General features: G+C 38.6%; 1 long non-coding RNA gene across 2 annotated transcripts in view; it reads right to left on the reverse strand.

Annotated features, from left to right (window-relative positions):
- The window catches only part of LOC125620736 (uncharacterized), a 328147-nt gene that overhangs the window by 221329 nt on the left and 83329 nt on the right, over positions 1–23489 (reverse strand). For both annotated transcript variants that reach the window (XR_012664561.1, XR_007352303.1), the window contains exon 2: positions 17316–17359. This is a non-coding gene — a long non-coding RNA (uncharacterized LOC125620736). The remainder of the gene's footprint in view (positions 1–17315; positions 17360–23489) is intronic.

The following is a 23489-nucleotide window of genomic DNA, read 5'->3' on the forward strand; positions in this document are numbered from 1 at the left end:
AACTAAAGATTTATTAGCTAAGAAAAGGAAGTGAGAGTCATCGAGAGGTTAAAACAGGTAAAATATATGCACAGATGAGTCACAGTTTGTTATTCCAAATGGTGGCAGTGATGTAAAAAACTGCCAGTTTTCCAAAAGTTTTTTCAGGGTACCAAGCCTGTTTCTGGGGATCTCTGCTTTGCATCTGGTACACTTCCCTGTAACAGTCCAAAGAGTCAAGAGATGCGGTATCTTTCCCTGAATCCATACTTATAGCTTCTTCTCACAGAAAAGAAGCTGACAAGGTCACTACCCCTGTGGGCTTTTCCTTTGATGATGGAGAGTGAGGAATGCATTCTGAGTCTTGGACCTCCAATCATCACACACAATGACCACTTGCTTCGAAATTAGCATTTTTCTGTTGAAGTTCTTCACTTGCATTTCACAAGGCTTCTTTCTCCTTTGAGGGGTTATTTAATTACAGGGGTATACACAATGTAAATGTTTGCTACTACATTATAACAGGATACAGGTAAATGAAAACATTGCAAGCAACATCCCACCAAATAAACACCAAATACAAATAAATTTAACAATCACGGTGATCTATACTAATACACAAGTGAATTGGCCTGGGGCTCTGGCACGAGCTGGCACACTCCCCAACCCAATTCTCCACTTACAGTACAGCTAGCCTTTGTGAGTGTGTGGAGGTGCAAAAGAAGCCTCCTCCCCTTGAGGATCCAACATGGGACCCAGTCACATTCACAGCCCCTGTGCTCAGGGCAGTGTAAGGACTGCTCCTGGCTAGTGGTGCTAGCCAGCAAGAAACAGAATTGTAAACTCTCTGGAGCAGAGACTTTTTTTTTTCATGACTTTAAGGCCGGAAGAGACCATCACAATCATCTAGTCTGACCTCCTGCAGATCACAGGCCACAGAACCTTACCCACCCACTCCTGCAATAGGTCATAACCTCTGGCTGACTTCCTGAAGTCCTCAAATCTTGATTTAAAGACTTAAGTTACATAGCATCAACCATTTACTGTCGTTCGAACCAGCAATTGACCCATGCCCCATGCTGCAAAGGGAGGCCAAAAAAAACCAACAACCCCTCAAAAAAAAACCCAAACCCCAGTCTCTGCCAATATAACCTGGAGGAAAATTCCCTCCCAACCTCAAGTATGGTGATCAGTTAGACCCTGAGCACATTGGCATAGCGAAATATCTGGGAAAGAATTCACTGAGTAACTCAGAGCCCTCCCTGTGTAGTGTTCCATCTCCGGCCAGTGGAGACATCTGCTAATAGCAGTCATGGATGGGCCAATGGCCATTGTAGGTAATTTTATCATACCATCCCCTCCAGAAACTTATCATGCTCAGTCTTGAAACAAGTTACGTTTTTTGCTCCCACTGCTCCCCTTGGACGGCTGTTCCAGAACCTTCATCTCATTTCAAGCCTGAACTTGTTAGTGGCCTGTTTATATTATTTGTTCCTGTGGCAACATTGGCCTATATCTTAAATAACTTCTCTCCCTTTCTGGTGTTTGTTCCTCTGATGTATTTATAAAGAACAATCATATCTCCCTTCTCAGTTTTCATTTTGTCAAGCTAAAAAGCCAAGCTCCTTAAGTCTCCTCTTGTAAGACCGTGTGTAACAGGGTCAAAGACTCATTAGTGCGGCAACTCCTGCTGGATGGTTGGGAATTAGCTCGTCCAGCAGTCTGAGCGCCCTCTACTGGCCAGGGCCTTGCCTGCTTCAGGCCCCAGGGTCCTCCTAGACCCCAGTGCCCCTTACCTCGGGGTTCTGCCCCAGCAGTACCCCCACACGCTGAGTCTCCCCTCTCAGCAGAACCCCCAACCCTCTAAACCCACCTTGCCTCAGGAACTACTGCCAGTCATCATCCAGCTCCTGTTAGAGGCACACTTGAGCCCAACACCTATACACCTGCAAAAAAAATGCTTCCCCAGACCATTCTTTTATCATTAGTATTGACACCACCCTAATGCTTTATCTCCAGCCATTTACAAAGACAACTCCACATTTCTAACTTTCCTAGTTCTTATTAGATTTGTTGTTTCTCTAACACAATCCTTTTTCCTTTAACTGTTTTAGTTCTCAGCACTGAAGTAAAATCCATAAATTCCATCTTCAAAGAAAATCTGTTCCCAACTGTTGTCCTCCAGCAGTATTCTCACATTCTGTATTCTCACAAAAACAAGATCTTCTCTGACCGACCACTCCCTTCCTCTGCCCCTCCCCACCCCCCATTATGTGTTTCTTTCTCTTTAAAAAATATACATCAAAACCCCAGCTTCCCCAATGTCCCTTCCTTGGACACTGGTAACCAAGGAAACCAGATACTATGGCAACTCAGGGATGAAAACCATGCATTCAATATTCCTTAATCTCCTAACTGGGTTGAAAGTCCTTGTCTTTTACCTTCCCCAGGTGCTGAAGCAGCAACAATAAAAACAGAAGCAGTAAGGCCCTGTTTTCATGCATGTAGTGTGTTTAGCTATGTAAATATTATGTGTCTTTTCTGCATGCTGCACCTTTAAATCTCTAAGGCAGAGCCATTTTGTATTCTGTTCAGTGCAGGTTGTTACAAAGGAGGCATACACGGTAAATGCTCTCATTGAGATTACACTTTTGTTGTTCATTGTTTGTTTTTTTAATCTCAAATAAAAGTCATTATGACTACATTTGAGGTGCTCTTTGTGTCTGGGGGGGGGGGGGATCACATTTCACACTTTCCAGCGTGAGTCTAAGCTCTGAAAGTGTTGGTACTTGCTGCCCATCCAGTGGCTCAGCAAAAGGAATGATTTGGTTTCAAATAATTCACATGAGCTGGGATGGAATATGGAGTGTGCCTGCCTTCTAAAATTTCAGAATAAATTTTATACTGTATGTCCCGACCCTGCTCCCACTAAATTCTATGACAAAATTCCTATTGACTTCAGTGAGTGTAATTCTCCTTCTGGAGTGAAGGACCCTTTATGCTACAAAGGTATAGCTTTTAGTGGCACACTTTTTACAGCTGTTTAGTTTAGAGAGATAAATACCAGTTGCACACATGGTTCGGTATAAGAGAAAGTGACTTCTAAAGCATTTATAAAGTGCTTTACAAATTAATTGTCCTTGTTAGCACCTAATTGAAACAGGTACATATCTCCATTTTGCAAATGAGAACTATCACAGAAGGAATCAATTTCAGTGCAGACTAGAACTCTTCAGCTATGTCTACAATAGGAGCTAGGGGTATAGGGAAAGTTATGATTGATTTGACTGAGTGAACACAACAGCTATGTTGCAATGAATTAATCTCTAGACACACATCTTAATTTTACTGACCTGCTGGTGTGGACATCACACAATACGTAACTCACAGTATAAAGAACCTACAGAAATGTTGCTTTTTGTCAGTGTAACACACTGATGTCTACACAAGTGATTGTTAACTTCCCATGCTATATAATTAGCATGAAACTTCACTTGAATAGTAGTGCGTTTTTAAAATCTGACCTGACATTGCAGGATTGAGCTGGTGCTTTTTGCGTTTAAACAATCAGAGCAAAAATAACCTGCATGCGTGCATGTTTGTTCCTCAGAGCTTGCAAGTTCACTGCTTTTCAATGAGTGAGAGTGACCCTCAAAAAATAAAGCATTGAGCCTGGTAGAAATTCAAATGATTGCAGATGTAGAGGTCATTAAGCCTTCATAGAAAAAGTTATACATAAAGCTTGTCAGCTAACTGAAGTTTCCCAAGGTTACTCAGCTTTAAGAAACAATAGAACCACTTTATAAACATGGCATTTATTTTTATTGGCAGCACATCTGAAATATAGCTAAAAATTCGACAAGCTCTCTCCCTTTCACCATCAGAGATGGTCTCTGCTAACGCCTCCCCAGAAAAACTTAAGGCACATTGGTGAACCAATGTTGTGGAAGCTTGGACTGCTGCTGCCAGTGCTGTACAGTACCTGTCCTGTCTTAGAGGACTCCAGCCTCTATGGTCCGAAATCTGGCACCTTTCTAAAACAATCCAAATGTAAACGACTCACATGGATAAACTCAGTAATGGATAAACCCTGTAGGGCAGGGCAGGCTGATTCAATTGGGTGCAAGTCAATGAGTTGTATCTCTCTGAATTTGGCCTCATGGATACATTTTTCTGAGTGCTGGATCATTTCCTAATATGTCACCCAAAATAAAGTGAGCTATGTGCAAGTTTCGCAGTGCTGTCTGTGATTATACCTGAATGCTTCGAGAAGAAAATTTCTGATGTGCAGGTAACAGAGTCAAAGGGGGAATCTCATTTAAAAGAAATAGATATACTGCATTTCCAGATCTGGTGTAAGCAGCTATGACTGCCCTGAACTCAAAATTTCTAACATGTGGAAACTATGGAACCATACTGATGAAGCCACAGCATGTGACAGGAAAAGAAGACATTCAAGTGAAAATGCCAGTACAGAATACAAAGACTTCTTTGTCAGTAATTTAAGAGAATGTACAGGGGAATCATCTGAAAAAGAAATGTAAGAGTCTAATAAGCAATAAAATTAAAGTGGCTGGTATGGAAAGGAAGCTGCTGCTTCCACACTAATTAGCTGTACCTTTTCTGTGTGGAAAGGCAGAGGTTTAGCTGTAAGCCCACTATATTCTAAAAACCAAGAAAAATATTTGCTAGCCCAATGAGCTGTTTTGCTACTTCTGGTAGCAGGTAAGCGCTCAGTTGGGTCACTTCTGCCTTCAACAGCATGCATTTCTTCAGACAATGAGAAGCCCTAGGGAAGATCTGAGATGTCATGTCAATAGTTTAGCTGGAGAGGAACGCAGAAGGTATTTTTGAAAACAATAATCAGAGGTTTAGTTAAGAGTTTTTTTAAACAATGTTTCCATCTGAGCTATTAAGAACAGTATATAGTATACAGCGACAGGCAACCTCCATGTTTTTTTTTTAAAAGGGTTACTTATATTTATACTTGAAACTCAATTCAGTCAAATGTGCTGCTCTATGTTTTGTATTACTTATTCCAATAATTATAATAGCAAAGGCCCAGTCATGCAGCCCTTATTCAAGGGAGTAATTCCATTGAAGCCAACAGGACTTCTCATATGAGAGAGGGCTGAGGGATGGGGTCCTGCATTGTCCAATGTAGTAAGTATTTTCTATATTTACACATTTTTATATATACATACACACAGAGTATGTCTACACTGCAACTGGGAAGTGTGATTACTACACTCAGAGGGATGCCCAAACTAGGTCTAAAAATAGCAGTGGAGCCATGACAGCTCAGGCAGTGGCAGAGGCTAGCCACTCAAGCACATTCGCAGAGTCCCAGATGTCCCTGTCTGTGTTGCCATGGCTGTACAGCCATTTTTAGCCAGCTAGCTTAAATCAAAGCTAGCTCAGACACATATGCACATGGTATAATCACATCTCCCAGTTGCAGTGTAGACGTACCCCGAGGGGGGAGAGATATCTATCTAGGCTCTTAAATGTCCCAATCACAGTGGTATTTGGATGCCTTCCAAAATTATGAAGTATCTGTCTCTCTAACTTCCAGTCCGGATTTGTTACACGTTACCATGGGAAGAGAAAGTCAAAGAAGTGGAGTTTGCCTTTTGCCCTAAAAGTGCTGAGGTTCAGGGTCCTATCTCTCTTCTTGGAGTTAATTTTTGATTTGCAGACCAGTCACTGAGAGGGCTCTGTCTCCTGCATGCACCAGTTCAACCCTTGAGGTTGACTATTCCATTGTTTCAGCAGAATGTAGCTGTCATGGGACCCGATGATGAGGCAGAGTGAAGTGGCTCCTCAGCTATGTGGAAAATAAGGACTGAACCTTGAACGTGACCCAGCATTTAATGAGGAACCAATACAGAAAGCAGAGCATGCGGATGATGGACTCTTGGCTGTCTCTGTTCCTAAGCAGACAGGCTGCTGTGTCCTGGATCAACTGTTGCTTTTTTAAGGTGGAGATGGAATCATCTTCCAAGGACATGCTTAATTAATTAATGCCTACTTTCTCCCTGTATTCCTTTGCTGCAGTAGTATTTAATGTTTGTGAGTATTAAAAGTAACCTGCAAAGTGGGTTTCTATTTAATTCTTAAGTGTATTTTGTTTCCTTTTTCCCTCTGAGCTGTTACTCAGCTTTCAGTCTCATGTGCTGTCATTGTATCATTAGTTCTCCAGCCACTACACGGTCTTCCAGGAGAGACAAGACCTGAATTGCTAATGTAAAAAACACTCAGAAAAAGTCCTATTACTAATTATTATTAAACATTGACCTCATACTGGTACCTAGAAACCTCAGCGAAGCTGGGAGTTCATTGGGCTAAGCATATAGTAAATCATAGTCCTTGGCTCAAAGAACTTACAGTCTAAAAAATAAGACATAACAGGTGGACAAGACAAACAGGCAGACAGGGATGGGGAAAGAGTGACAAAACGTGATAGGATGCTGTATCGTAGCCAAGCTGTGTGCACAATTAGTAGCTAATCAACATCAGTGATTGCAACTCACACATTGCCCAGCCATTATTAAATGATAGTTTTCTGCATGAATTACAGCAGAGGTGCATTGTAAGAGGGACTTGAGGGGACAAGGTGAGGGCTACACAAATTTTGACTGTGAGCTTTTCCCTAAGCTTAAAGAATGCCTTGGGGAAAGCACTGACGGTTCTTATGGGAAAGACAGACAAACGGGGGATCAAGACTGACATCACTGGCAGAGTGATGGCATGGGTTGAGTCTGCCATAAAGCAGCAGGATGGACAGATGGGGCAGAGATACCTAGGGACACCTTTCTAGCCTTCTTCATACATCATACAGAAGCAAGAAAGGACAAGTCCAATTTCTTTTCTTTTTGCCAGTCACCTTTAATGAGAGATTTGTATTTTACTTGGGTGTCCTGTCCCCAAAAGAAAAGTCATTGTCTTTGGAACACTCTGAATAGTGACTCTCCTTGGAACCCAGGCTGAAATAGATCAGTGGCAAAATAAGAGCAGTAGTATTCAATGTGAAAAAGGAAAAAATAACTTTATAATGTTACATAACTGTGTATTGAATATTATGTCTCTAGTGTACAATTTAGTTATTACTCAAGAGACTTGGTAACATTTTGAATTGCATCTTTGATACCCATTTAATTAATGTTTTAAAAGGTGCTTACTGTGTAATTATTAACATCGACTGTTAAACCTAAATGAATACACCTCTAACATTCAGCTATGTATGAGACACAGTATGTACCTCATAGTTAATCCTTGATAGAGTGTAAATTATCAAATGGTATTTATATTTCACATACAATAAATCCCTTTTAAAATCCACACAATTCATTAGGATAGTTATCATATCAAACAATTGAAGATTATTAAGAAAATATTAACTGAGACTAATAGTATCTTGTATACTTCTATCTAAAGCTTTGATTAATTGTAGTATCAGAGCACCTCACAGTCCCTACAAGCTCTGCCTTTGGCAGCATGTTTCCCAGCAGCACTGTACCTCCAGGAGCCATGTATTACTAGGTGGCTCTAGCCCAGTATGAGCCACCTTGGGCCTGATTTACATACATTCTTAGCACCTAACAACGCTAGCTGAAGTCGATAGAAGCTGCAAATGGTGAGCCCAGTAGGTTTCAGGTTGGACACCCAAAATCAGAATTGCTTTTGAAAATTTTGACCCTCCTTACTGGCCCCAACAAAAGGCCTGTTCCAAAACCCATTGAAGTCAATGGGAAATTCTCCACTGACTTCTCTGGACCTTGTAACAGGTCCTAGATGCTCCATCTCTTCAACATATAACATCCTACACTAGGCATTTCTATTTCTTTGCAAGTCACTCTGTGTATCCAATATTATCAATCCTTAGAAACTACACAAAAGCTGAACATATTATACCTGGTAACAAACAGAAGAGCTAGGTAAAGGGATTACAAATTATAATCCCAGTTTTTCCAGGGTTACAGATTTTGTTATTGGGCAGAGGTAGCAGGATAGTAAACTGTGCAGCATGTGTGTCCTTCTGATAAACCTCCTAGCCAATTTGTAAAAGAAAAAGATACTGATTCATAAATAATGACAGAAAACAGTTTTGGAAATTTCCATAGACTGCAGAATAAGTAAAATGTCTGACAGAGAAGAATGAGTATTGGCAGCTTCATTTGATTCACATGGCAAAAGAATAAATTCAAGCCATAAAGGACGTCAGCAAAGTTCAGATATTGATCACTGGAAAAAGTCACTAAGAAGAAAGTAACAACCTTTTCACCCTCCTTTTCCCCTCATGAACTAGACCAGTCAAGTCTTAACATAAAAATGGATACTCCTCATCTTTCTTTTTCTACCCCATCACACCAATGGATCTGGATAATCTGACCCAGATAACATTGACAAAAGATTCAGTCATGTGGCACATGGATAAACCAGTGTAAGAGTAGTTACCAACCTGTTCATTTGTCTGACTAGCTAGACCCAAACTACAGTTTGCCAGGCACAATAATGATAAAGGGTACAAAACAACCACAGTGGGTGAAAATTCATCCCCTATGAAGAGGTTCAAGCACTGGGTCTAAGCACCACTTGAGCCCTCAAAATAGACTTAAATGATAGCTAGAACCTGCATTGGCCCAGAGTATTCAATTCATTGCACCTTCGGGAAAAAGAAAATATTTAAGGCAAAAATGTTAATGGCCTGCCATAATTGCACCCCCAAACGTACACCCTTTTGTCTGACACTTGCAATTTACTACACAGCATTTTGTTTTGTTAAATTATCTTATCATTGTAACAATGTAATTGGACATAAATGATAGCACATCTTTTTGTCATCACTTTCCAAAAATGCCACTTTATTTTATCTTTGCAGCTACCCAGAGGAAGTAGATCCTTCCCTGATATCCACAAATAGAGGCAGCCTATAATTTTTAATGTTGACAGATAATTCAGAAATATTGGATATTTCACTCACATAGACTGCACATCTCTGCCGCATGAAATCTTTTAAAGTAAGGCATCAGAGGGCAATGGTATGAACAGTGATGCCACCCCTTCATTATTTTTATGATCAATCTCTAGTGTGTTGGAAAATATTGCTTGAATTTATTTATATAATCAATTTACAAAGGCACTGCATTACTTTAAAGTCAACAGTCTTCTCTCTCACTAATCCTTCGTTTGAGGAGCCAAAGATTTAGATTAAAAGAGTCACATTTAAATATAACCGATGAAAGCAAGCTACTGAATCTTGACAAAATGTACAAGTGCTTATATACAAATGCTGAAAGTCTAAATAATAAGATGGGTGAACTAGAGTGCCTGGCATTAAATGAGGATATTCATATAATTGGCATCACGGAAACTTGGTGGAATGAGGATAATCAATGGGACACAGTAATACCAGGGTACAAAATACATAGGAAGAACAGAATAAATCATGCTGCTCAGGGGAGTGGCACAATATATAAAAGAAAGCATAGAATCAAATAAAGCTCACGAAAGCTTATGCTCAAATAAATTGGTTAGTCTCTAAGGTGCCACAAGTACTCCTTTTCTTTTTAAAAATCTTAAATGACTCAAATAATACCATAGAATCTCTATGGATAGAATTTCCATGCTTGAAGAATAAGAGTATAGCAGTAGGAATATACTACGGACCACCTAACCAGGATGCCAACAGTGGCTGTGAAATGCTCAGGAAGATTAGCGAGGCTACAAAGGCAGAAAACACAATAATAATGGGGGATTTCAGCTATGCTCATATTGACTGGGTATATATCACCTTAGGAAGGGACACAAAGATAACATTTTGAGACATAATAAATAATTGCTTCTTGGAGCGGCTTGCTCTGGAACCCAGAAGGGGAGAGGCAATTATTGATTTACTCCTAAATGGAGCACAGGAGATGGTCCAAGAGGTTAATATAGCTGAACCACTCAGTAATAGTGACCATAATGTAATTAAATGTAACATCCTTGTATGGGAAATAAATGCCAAAGAAACCCACCACAGTAGCATTTCATTTCAAAAAGGGAAACTACCCAAAAAGGTAACTAGTTAAACAGAAATTGAAAGGAACAATTACTAGAGCGAAATGCCTGAAAATTCATGAAAACTATTTAAAAACACCATAATAGAGGAGCAAATTAAATATATATCAAAAAACAGCAAGGGGACCAAAAAAAAAAAAAGCCAATGGGGCTAACCAGCAGAGTAAAAGAGGCAGTCTGAGGCAAAAAGGCATTCATTAAGAACTGAAAGTCAAATACCAGTGAGAAAAATACAAGGAAGCATAAAGTTTGGCAAGCCAAGTAAGAAAGTATAATAAGGCAGGCCAAGAAAGAATTTGCAGAGCCAAGGACACAAAAACTAACAGCAATGTTTTTTTAAGTACTTGAGAAGCAGGAAGTCTGCCAAACAGTCCATGGGGCCACTAGATGATCAAGGTGCTACAGGAGTGCTCAAGGAAGATCAAGCCCACTGTGGAGAAGCTAAATCAATTCTTTCCATCAGTCTTCACTGCAGAGGATTTGGGGGAGATCCCCACATGTGAGCCATTATTTTTAGGTGACAAATCTGAGGAATTGTCCCAGACTGAGAGGAGATTTTGGAAAAAAAATTGATAAATTAAACTATAATGAGTCCCCAGGACTAGCTGGTGTTCACCCAAGAGTTTTGAAGGAACTCATATATGAAATTGCAGAACTATTAACTGTGGTATGTAACCTATCACTTAAATACACCTCTATACCAGCTGAGTGGGGGGTGGCTAATGCATCACTGATTTTTACAAAAAGCTCCAGAGGCAATCCTAGCAATTACAGGCCAGTAAGCCTAACTTCAGTACCCACCAAGTAGTTGAAACTATAGTAATGGACAGAATTATCAGACTGTGTTGGGGTGCACTCACCTCTTGTCAAAGGGTGTGAACTTGCACTCTCTCTGACGCTCTCTCTCTCTGCTCCCAGCACACCCTGTCGGCTGTTAACCTCAACAGGTAAATCTTCAGTGGTTCAGCCCTCTGGCTAAGTCACACAGTCAAAGGCATGAATGAACAAACCCCTTTCAGGGTAAAAGGTCCAACAGGGCCTGTCCCTGTGCCCTTGATAATGTCTGCAGTCCTGTCTCTGGGCTCAGTTCGCAGCCCCTTCTGGGCTAGCTTTAAGTCCATGTCTACCCCGCTTCGTCCATGGAGACTTTGTCCTCAGCGGTTCTCACTGACCTGTTTAAAATCTTGCCCCTTTCTCAGGCTTTTAGTACTGAGTCTTACCCCCTTCTTCTGGTTTAGGCCATTTCCCCAGGGATGGCTGGAGTGACCAGAGCCTGCCCACTACTCCAGGTCCCGATTCAGGGACCCTACAAATAGCAGCCACGTGCTGTTTTCTTTCACTCTGTTTTTGTTGCTGCTGCTATTCCCTGGGCCACTTCCTCTTCACGATTACCTCAGTGCTGAAGTTCTCCCTCATGGCATGACATTATTATCAGAACCCGCCTTCTGGTTCTCCCTTGTCATAAATATAAAGGGAAGGGTAAACCCCTTTGAAATCCCTCCTGGCCAGGGGAAAGCTCCTCTCACCTGTAAAGGGTTAAGAAGCTAAAGGTAACCTCGCTGGCACCTGACCAAAGTGACCAATGAGGAGACAAGATACTTTCAAAAGCTGGGAGGAGGGAGAGAAACAAAGGGTCTGTGTGTCTGTCTATATTCTGTCTTTGCCGGGGATAGACCAGGAATGGAGTCTTAGAACTTTTAAAAAAGAAAAGGAGTACTTGTGGCACCTTAGAGACTAACCAATTTATTTGAGCATGAGCTTTCGTGAGCTACAGCTCACTTCATCAGATGTATACCGTGGAAACTGCAGCAGACTTTATATACACACAGAGAATATGAAACAATACCTCCTCCCACCCCACTGTCCTGCTGGTAATAGCTTATCTAAAGTGAACAACAGGTGGGCCATTTCCAGCACAAATCCAGGTTTTCTCACCCTCCACCCCCCCACACAAATTCACTCTCCTGCTGGTGATAGCCCATCCAAAGTGACAACTCTTTACATAATCAAGTCGGGCTATTTCCTGCATAGTAAGTAATCTAGCTAGGTACGTGTTAGATTATGATTTCTTTAAATGGCTGAGAAAAGAATTGTGCTGAATAGAATAACTATTTCTGTCTGTGTATCTTTTTTGTAACTTAAGGTTTTGCCTAGAGGGGTTCTCTATGTTTTGAATCTAATTACCCTGTAAGGTATCTACCATCCTGATTTTACAGGGGGGATTTCTTTATTTCTATTTACTTCTATTTTTATTAAAAGTCTTCTTGTAAGAAAACTGAATGCTTTTTCATTGTTCTCAGATCCAAGGGTTTGGGTCTGTGGTCACCTATGCAAATTGGTGAGGCTTTTTATCCAACATTTCCCAGGAAAGGGGGGGGGTGCAAGTGTTGGGAGGATTGTTCATTGTTCTTAAGATCCAAGGGTCTGGGTCTGTAGTCACCTAGGCAAATTGGTGAGGCTTTTTACCAAACCTTGTCCAGGAAGTGGGGTGCAAGGTTTTGGGAAGTATTTTGGGGGAAAGACGTGTCCAAACAGCTCTTCCCCAGTAACCAGTATTAGTTTGGTGGTGGTAGCGGCCAATCCAAGGACAAAGGGTGGAATGTTTTGTACCTTGGGGAAGTTTTGACCTAAGCTGGTAAATATAAGCTTAGGAGGTTTTTCATGCAGGTCCCCACATCTGTACCCTAGAGTTCAGAGTGGGGGAGGAACCTTGACATCCCTTATGATCCAGCAACCAGCAAGGAGCACTTTTTCCTTGCTCCTCTGGTTTCTGCCATGAACTGATCTGCTCAGGCCCTGCAAGTCTATTTAACTGAATCTGCTGCACTCTGATTGGCTGCTTCCCTACAGCCTCTCTAGGCAAGCCTGGAGGACCCACCTTCAGTGCTCCTTTTCTGGGGCAGAGTATGGTAGGACCATGAGGCCTCCAGCAGGGGGCCTCAAAGGGCCTGGAGTACACTCCATCACATAGACACATAGATGAACATGATATGTTGGGGAAGAGCCAACGTGACTTTTGTAAAGAGAAATCATGATTCACTACTCTATTAGAGTTCTTTGAGGGAGTCAACAAGCATGAGGAGAAGAGTGATCCAGTCAATCTAATGTATCTGGATGTTCAAAAAGCCTTTGACAAGATCACTCACCAAACGCTCTTAAGCAAACTAAGCAGTCATGGGATAAGAGGGAAGGTCCTCTCATAGATCAGTAACTGTATAAAAGGTAAGAAACAAAAGGTAGGATTATATAGTCAGTTCTCACAATGGAGAGAGATAAATATCAAAGGTCCTTCAAGGATCTGTACTGGGACCAGTGCTGTTCACAAATTTTTATAAATGATTTGGAAAAGAGTGTGAACAGTGAGGTGGCAAATTTTGCAGACTATACAAAATTACTCAAGATGGATAAATCCAAAGCTGACTCAAGGATCAGTAATTGGTTAAAAAACAGGAACAAATTATAAGAATAAATGGAGAGAGGTAAATACTGGGGCCAAGGATCTGTACTGCGAGCAGTGCTGTTCAACATAATCATAAATGATCTGGAAAAGGGAACAGTGAGGTGGCAAAATTTGCAGAGGAAACAATTACTCAAGATAGTTTAGTCCAAATTGACTGTGAAGAGTTACAAGGGGATCTCAAACTGCATGGCTGAGCAATAAAATGGCAGATGAAATTCAGTGTTGATGAATGCAAAATAATACACACTGGAAAACATAATCCCAACTATACATACAAAATGATGGGGTCTAAATCAGCTGTTACCACTCAAGAAAGAAATTGTGGAGTCATTGTGGATAGTTCTCTGAAAACATCTGCTCAGTGTGCAGCAGTAGTCAAAAAAGCTAACAGAACGTTAGGAGCCATTTGGAAAGGAACAGATAATAAAACAAAAAATATCATAATGCCAATACATAAATCCATGTATGACCACACTTGAATACTGCATGAAGTTCTGGGTTCTCTCATCTCAAAAAAGATAATTTAGAATTGGAAAAAAGTACAGAGAAGGGAACAAAATTGATCAGGGGGATGGAAAAGCTTCCGTAAGAAGAGAGATTAAAAAGACTGGAGCTGTTCAGCTTGGAAAAGAGACGACTCACGGGGGATATGATAGAGATCTGTAAAATCATGCATGGTGGGGAGAAAGAGAATTTTTTCACATAACACAAGGACCAGGGGTCATCTGATGAAATTAATAGGCAGCAGATTTAAAACAAGCAAAAGGAAGTACACTGTTTCACAAAACAACAGTCAGCCTGAGGAAATCATTGCCCGGGGATGTTGTGAAAACCAAAAGTATAACTGCGTTCAAATAAGAATTAGATAAGTTCATGGAGGATAGGTCCACCAATGACTACTTTAGCCAAGTTGGTTAGGGATACAACCTCATGTTCTGAGTGTCCCTAAACCTCCAACTGCCAGAAGCTGGGATTGGATGACTCAAACTGGGGGAGGATCACTCAAAAATTGCTCTGTTCTGTTCATTCCCTCTGAAGCACTGGCCACTGTTGGAAGACAGGATACCGGGCTAGATGGATCATTGGTCTGACCCAGTATGTATGCCATTCTTATGTAAAGCAACACCGGAGCTGCTGCAATTTATGCACAAGCCCTTTCACAAGGCCGTGCCTAAATGTACAATCTAGCCCAAAATACTGATTGTTTTCTTTACCATTTTAAAATTAGAGATTATCTACAGTATTCTAACTTGCTGTGTTTCACTGCAAATAAACTTCCAAATTTCAAAGATATAATGATAGAAAGTACCCAAAATGTTTCCTTATTTTAATGTTTTAATAGTTCATTTCTCACTCCCCAGGTGAGTTCTCACGCTATCCAGTGATGCTTGAAAGCTGTCAATTAGTAAGATAAACTACGGAGTTATTCACAGAAGACAGCAAAACAAAACAAAAATATATTGTAGGGCAAGAAACACAAGCTAACCAGGGTGTAATGTAATCATTTACTAGGGACCTTCTTGGAATTAGTGATGATTATAATGTATGGATGGCAATAAGGATTGGAAGAATAGCTTTTATCCACGAATTCCATTCCAGTTTCAACAAAAAGAAAAGGAGTACTTGTGGCACCTTAGAGACTAGGTGCCACAAGTACTCCTTTTCTTTTTGCGCTCACAGACTAACACGGCTGCTACTCTGAAACATTCCAGTTTCAGATTAAGATTTAAATGATAGCCTTTTGCAATAAAGAAACCAGATATCCTACAAATGCCACTGACTTACCAAACTCAACACTTGCTAGCAGAGATCTGACCTCCCACCTGCTTACCTGATGGACTGTTTTGTGACACCAAAATAAAAGGCACAGTTTCCTTTCTCTACTTCTAAGCACAGTTTTAAACGTGTATAAAGGACTCAGTCATAGCCTATGGCAGTTTAAGTATACTATGCTTGTCAACCCTATAGGATAGGTATTAGCAGTGATCAGAAGGTGAGATGCCAAAGGCACTATTTTACTATACACTGTGCCTAGCCAAGAGGAATTCAGGAACTGCTGTGCAAAAAGGGCATTCTGTAAAAGCTATCATTTATATTTTTATGGGGAAAAAAAAGCCAGTCTAAAAGTAAAGGAGATTGCAGAGAGCAAATATAAATAAACTGGCTGTTCTTTGGCTCTTGCCCGTAAGGTTAGGGAATTGAAAGACAGACAGGGGGCTGGTAGGATCACTGTTTGCTCAGCCAGTCAAGTTGACTTATTACACATGTTTATGGCAAGGGACCAAAAAGAAGGTAAAAGTTATTTCATTGATTTTTCTGGTGTATATAACCGACATTACTGTCAGATCCATCCCTTCAAAAAATTAAATAAAGTTTTTCTCAATTTGTCAATTTTTAAAATCATCACAACATTTTGATCTGATTTTCACAGCAGCAAGGAATTCCATCACCACCATTTCTATGCAGTACCAGGGTTAAAATAAATCAGAATATTTACTTTTTAATCTATTACATTTGAGAATTTAAGGAGCTTTTCAGCTCAAAAGAACTTCCAGTTTTCTGTTGCATTTTTCATCATCACTCTATATGCAATTCCACATTGTGGTTTAGGAAAACATAATTCTGCTAAGAGATTTAAAATGTGTGTACTTTATAGTTGTATTCATCAGAATAGTTAAACATTCCTTGGCTTTTTTTATAATATACATACTCATGTTTAGAAACCTACTATACATTTCACCTGTGCCTCAATTATAAAAAAAAAAGTATTGATTTGATAGAAAATATAATCTATATGCTGCTGCCTTGAGGGAAGAGAATCAAGAAGGTACATGTTTAAATCAAAACTAGCAAGTGTGAGTCAGTGGCTAATATTATACACTTGAAGGCACTTCAAGGCAGAAACAATAACCAGTTTGTCAATCATGTTAAAAAGCTTAAATAAATAATATTGATTTTATGTGTAGATGCATACAGTATAACATGCACACGTTTAGAAATGTTAATAAATGCATAGTCTACAACAGTTTTCTCAGAAATGCCAGCAATAATCTACATAATTCTAAGAAAATAGTTTGGCAATTCCATCCACAGCAGATCTAAAAGAGTTTCCTACTGATATGAAACTGTGTATCTAAAGTGATCAACATATCAAATTATACACCAACTACACTCAGAAGTGCTATCTATCACATAGTCTCATTAGTGATAGGAAAACAAATTTGGATAAAATAGAATCTAATTTTTATAACTTCATTCAAAACCCAAACTAAAAAATTCAAGTCACTTTAATCCCCATGGGTCTAAGCACTTCCTGATGGTTTTAAGATTAGAAGTGTACTTTTATTGTATTTTTCATTGTATTTCAAGCTTTGTCAAAACTACAATCTCATAAGAGTTTAACCTCCAAACTCCACTCCACTCAAATATATCCTAGTTAACAAATGGTTAGTGTATCCATGCTATACTCACTACCTACTAACTGAAGAGCCAACCTAAATAGATTTTGATAAACATGAAATAAACAGCTAAACTTTTGAATATTTTCCCATACAGAATATACAAAGCTTTCAAGGACTGTTCATCACTAATTCTGATCCTATAATCCTTAGATATGTTTGGAAAGTTAGACATTTATATATCCTATGTTTTGTTGTACTTACTGATTAATCAATTGGCTGATATTATCTTTCTAAAATTGCTTACTTAGTCTCATCATATCAGGGTTGAACTTCAGGCCTCATTGTGCAAACCTAACTCTCACAAATGATGCTATCAAACTGATTACTCTACTCATGCAAGTAATGCTACTCACGTGACTACGGTCTCCAGGATCAGGCTTTAAAACGTGCTGTGGACCTAAGAATGAACAATGAGAAGATAAATTTGAATCACTGACACGGACCAAATTTTCCTCTAATTTTCACCCATGCTACTCCATTGATTTCAATGAGACTACATGGATTTAACTGAGAGCAGAATTTGACCAAAGAAATAGAAATATACTTTATGCCTACTTACGAAAAACAAACAGGTAGCATATAAATGAGATTACATTGCCATGTTATTGTAAAGCAAAACGTTCACCTGTAATGAAAGGAAACATCCATGTACCCACAGTTATCTCTGTATGATTCTTTTCATTACCACAGCCTTTTATATATCTGGATTAATGTATTTTATATTTTTTCACCTGAATTCAAATAGCGGAACGTTACCAGACTGAGAGGGTTCATCTTTAGTACATAGGCACAAGGAAAAATGCACAGAGATTAAAGAGATGATAAATACAATGGAACAATAACAGGTGCTCACTCTGGGAATACAGCAAAAATGCAATTTCTTCCCCATGAAAACAGTGTTCAGAAAATTGAGTTACTATGGGAAAAAATCCAAAATTATTTTCTGTAAAAACATAACCAACCTGTTATTTAAGACTTTCTGCCTTTCTATGCCCTGCTGTTATAGACCCAGAAAAGCTTTTTCATGCAGTATTTTGGTTGAACATCCTTCTTTTTCAAATAATATCTTTGCTGTTGCCTCCCCCAGGTTACAAAATAGCTTATATTGTTGGACAGATATCCTATCCGATCATACGGCCAAGTGAATATAATTTATTCAGACACAGATATTTGATAATCACAGAAATATTACTGAGTGAACTTCATAACAAGTTATGAATATCTACTGAAAATACTTAAATGTCCAGAGAATGAAACCACATGCATGGCGACTTAATTCTAGATATGGACCAAACAGGGACAAGAAAAATGCAGGTATCTACAAACCTAGAGGATGTGTTAAAGTTTTTGCTCTTCACTTACACTACAAAATGGTATAGTTATCATATGGAAACCATTCCAAGAAATCATAATCTAAAAAACAGCCGGTCCAGAAATGACACTGTTATATGAGAAAAGCTGACCAGTTGATTATGACCCAGAAGTACCGTCTGTTGTATAGTGAAGCTGCTTGGGGTACTTCAGGTTATAAAAATATTTAAGGCCAATCCTTCGCTTGGAGACAATGGAGTTCTGCCAGTTTACCCCAGCTGAAAACCTGGCCCTTAGAGCTTGATCTTGCACCACTGGCGTCAGTGGGAGTTTTGCTATTGATTTCAGTGGGAGCAGGAGCAGGGCCTTGGAGAATCCTTAGCAGCAACAGCAGAGAGCCAATACTATCGATAGCTGGTAAAAAAAAAATGCAAAAAACATTTCACAAAACAATTTGCCATCTTGAATTTGTTTCCCTTTTGAAGAGCTCAAAATGGAATAGTATCATTTTTTTAAAATATTTTTTGCAAATATCTTTTTAAAGTTTCTTCCCCCACCCATTTTTTTCCTTTTGGGTGCAAAGAAATGAATGATATCTAGGGCTCCCTCCCCCGTCTTTTATTTTTTTCCTATTTCAACTCTGAGTTCTTATAACTTCTCTAACATTTGCAAAATTACAGAGTGACAAGGTTACAGAGTTTCTTTTTTTCCTTCTTCCACTCTGACTTTTCCAAAGTAGGAGACATTTTGAAAAGTTGCAGACTGAAAAAAAGGAAAACTGAAAAAGAATAAAAACAAATCCCTAGATATCATTCACTCTGTTGCATTCAGAGGCAGACAAGTAGGGAAGGGGGGAAAACAAAAATTCCAGTTATTAAAAAAATTGTTCTTGAAAATTGAAATGAAACAAACATTCAAAATTGAGGAATTCTGTCAAAACCAACATTTTCTCTAAAACATTTCATTTGATGAAACCACATTTTTTGTCAGAATTTTTTTTTTTTTTTACCAGCTCTAGTACAGTGTTCGGCTTTCAGATAACATCTAACAAAAAGAATGACGAGTGCTTGTGGCACCTTAGAGACTAACACATTTATTTGGGCATAAGCTTTCCTGGGTTTCACCCATGAAAGCTTATGCCCAAATAAATGTGTTAGTCTCTAAGGTGCCACAAGTCCTCCTCGTTCTTTTTGCTGTTACAAACTAACACGGCTACCCCTCAAACATCTAACAGTAAGTTTCCCGTAACTTAATTCTAATACTGTAGGTTTCTGATGTAATTATCTTCCATCTAACCAACTGCAAAAGTGCAACCTTCTCATAAGATGTCCATGTATATTTGTTGCCTACTATATCAATGCAAAGAAAAGCACAATGATAATAAAGCAAGCTCCCATCCTAAGCTCTGTGATTACTTTTTTTTAAAAACGGGAGTTAGAAACTATTTCTTTACACTTCGGATACAGGGCACTAATACCAATATTACATTAGTTCACTGCTAGAGCGTTGCCTTGAGAAAGGGCTTCTTTAAATAGGCTAAAAAAATCCCAACACTCAGAAACTGGAGACATACACTCAAGGGAAAAGCACTATAAAATATTCAATTCAGTATTTATTGTACAATTTGGTTTTATGTTAGCTACTGTAAATTGCCTAATGCAATTTGCTAGAAGCAACAGGAACAATAAATGTACATTTAAAACACATGAAATCATATTTTCACTCTACTCCTGACTCCTTTGAGTCAGAATACTTGAGGATTTGTAATCTGTTATATTTCTCACATAGAAAGTAATCCTTAATTTCCTTCCTCAGACTTGTTTCTTCCCTTATATATGCTACCCATATGCATGAAATGCCATCTGCATTGCAATATTGAAAAAAAGAAAACATCTAAGAATCATAAGGAAACAATATTTTATTTTATAATAGAAAGACTAGACTGTAGGGGAGGAGACAGTAGTCTAATGTCAAATCTGAAATATGTGGGAACTAGGGCTGTCGATTAGTCGCAGTTAACTCACATGATTAACTCAAAAAAATTAATTACAATTAAAAAAATTAATCATGATTAATTGCACTGTTAAACAATAGATTACCAACTGAAATTTATTAAATATTTTTGATGTTTTTCTACATTTTCAAATATATTGATTTCTATTACAACACAGAATACAAAGTGTACCGTGCTCACTTTATATTATTATTTTTATTACAAATATTTGTTTGCACTGTAAAAATGATAAACAAAAGAAACTGTATTTTTCAATTCACCTAATACAAGTACTATAGTGCAATCTCCTTATTGTGAAAGTGTAACTTACAAATGTAGATTTTTTTTGTTACATAAGTGCACTCAAAAACAAAACAATTTAAAACTTTAGCACCTACAAGTCCACTCAGTCCTACCTCTTGTTTAACCAATCGCTAAGACAAACACGTTTGTTTACATTTATGGGAGATACTGCTGCCTGCTTCATGCAGCATGGATGCATGTCCTCTGGGATGGTGGTTGAAGCATGAAGGGACAATCTTTAGCTCATCAGGCAAATAACTATCTTGTGACGCCTGTTACAACAGTGCCATGTGAACTTCTGTTTTCACTTTCTTGAAAACAAGAAGCGGGCAACATTATCTCCTGTAAATTGTGAACAAACTTGTTTGTCTGAGCGATTGGCTGAAGTAGGACTGAGTGGACTTGTAGGCTCTAAAGTTTTACATTGTTTTATTTTTGAATGTAGGGGGTTTTGTACATAATTCTACATTTCTAAGTTCAACTTTCATGATAAAGAGATTGTACTACAGTACTTGTATTAGATGAATTGAAAAATTCAATTTCTTTGGTTTTTTACTGTGAAAATATTTGCAATCAAAAATAAATATAAAGTGAGCACTGGACACTTTGTAGTCTGTGTTGTAATTGAAATCAATATATTTGAAAATGTAGAAAGCATCCACAAATATATAAATACATGGTGTTCTATTTTTGTTTAAGAGCACGATTAATCGTGCAATTGCGATTAATTTTTTTAATCGCTTGACAGCCCTGTGGGAACACAGGTTCAAGTCCCAGTAGGATTAATTCAGTCATTCATCCTTCTCAGATAGATAAATTAAAGTTCCATACAAATTACTGCATGGGGTGAGACAGAGCTTTCAGGTGAGATCTAATGAACAAAGGATTCATATCATGCTAAAGAGATAAGATGGGTGAGGTAATATCTTTTATTGGACAAACTTCTGTTGGTGAGTGAGACAAGGCTACTACAACACCTCATATCATGCTGTCAGTTTCTAAGCAGAACTCCCCACTTAGACACTCATGGCTCCATATGACACACAGACATATAAGAGCCCAGGGCACTTTTCATAACAGAAGGGGTTTGCCCTTGTGTGCTTTGACAAAATGTCTCAGTCCTCTCACTGTTGGGCTCTATGCATGGCCTGTGTTCCTGTTCTCCTGCATTTGAGTGGTGGATGAAGTAATCCCTATACATACACTTATGCAGCATTTTGGTTTCTTTAAGGATGACAGGTGCTATATATTTTTAAAGGAATAGGTTTCACAGACACCACATCCATGATACAGAACACTAAATCCCACAAAACAGCAGAGCCCACTGCAATTACCTCAGAAGGGAATAGATCTATTTAAGGAGTTTTAATTTGTTTGCACAAACATATTAATTTAACAGGTTTCTATTGCATGTTATCAGGTGTTTAAAGTTCTTATTAAAATCAATTAATCTTTTACAGTATTTAACACAGGATGTTACAATAGCATCCATAAGAGATTTCTTTTTTCTTTCCTTTTCTTTTTTTTGAAAGCCATAAATTGTCTTTTGAAAATAAATGGCAAAAGATTGAAACAAACATCAGAGATTTTTTTTGTTTGTTTTTTGTTGAGACAATGTTTCGTTTCTTTGAATATTGAGGCTGCAACTGTTTATAGCAGTCACTAAATCTTAGTTTAACTGCTGTTATTGATCCTTAGGATCTAAAACAGGAGTCCAACTGAGTTTTTGCCAGCTCCTGAAGTGTCCTTCATATACAACATTAAGGACATTGATAAATTTGTTTTCTTATTTGGAGAAGTGCATATAACTCTATCATTCTATACATCACCTTCATTGATTGGTTTATTTCTAAAGATAGGTGGCAATTTACCTGCAGGACACTAGTTCCTTATTCATTAAGAGCCATCAGTAAACCCTATGGTGTTCATTAAAAAGATTCTTCTGTACACAGCAGCAAAAAATATTTCCTTGAACAATGTTTCCAGCCACTGTAAGGTCAAAGAAATATATAACAATTATTGTGAATGTAATCTCTATTGTACCTTTTATTTTGAGTGCATCCTGGAGGCATAAGGGCTTGATTCATGCATCTTGTTTAGATCCTCTCTGACCCTCTTGCCTACTTTTTAATAATATTTATTTTGCACAGGTTCATAAATGTTGAGATTTAGTAGAGAAAATACTTGGTGAGGTAATGAGCCAAAATATGACAAAACATCAATCAAAGAAGCTGCTGACTTCTGACCCTTCCTGGGTTTGGTTTTATGACTTTCATATCTTTGAAGATATGAAAAGAAGACAAGATATGACAGGTGCTGTGCTTGGAGAAACCACTTAGTCAATTTAATTCCAGCCACCTGTGAGTAACTCCACAGAACTACTTCAGCACATTTGAAAGTATGCAGTTCCCTATCTTTCATATTTCCTAGACAATGCAATAGCTTCAGTCTGCAATTGCTGGCCTTTGATTGGTCCCATTAGTTAAGTAAAGAATTTATATAAAAGTGCAACAGTATTACATTTTCTTGGTGCTCTATGTCAAATAAAGGAAAACATCTATCAGAGAAACTGCTCTAAAGATGGGAAAAGCTATATATAACACAAAGGAGGATTGTGTGAAATATTAAAATAGCTTGGTGGTATGGTACTCTTGTGTGACAGAAGAAATATAATTGTAATACACTATTAGCAAAGAATGAGTGATAAAATGGAGAATGGAAAAGAGAGAATGTCGACTAGAGGCTACGATTTCAGCTCGAGCTCATAGGTAGGCGTGGAGGAGAACTACAAGCTCTTCTCATGGAATTCCCTGCACAAAGTCTGATTAGTTGGGGCTTCATGCAGAGAAAGGTGAATTTCACAAGCTGTGAGGTAACAGCAGGATTTCTGGTTTTGCAGAGCGCCAATTCTCAGATTTGT

The sequence above is a fragment of the Caretta caretta genome, chromosome 12 (assembly GCF_965140235.1).
Source record: "Caretta caretta isolate rCarCar2 chromosome 12, rCarCar1.hap1, whole genome shotgun sequence".
Taxonomy (NCBI): domain Eukaryota; kingdom Metazoa; phylum Chordata; order Testudines; family Cheloniidae; genus Caretta; species Caretta caretta.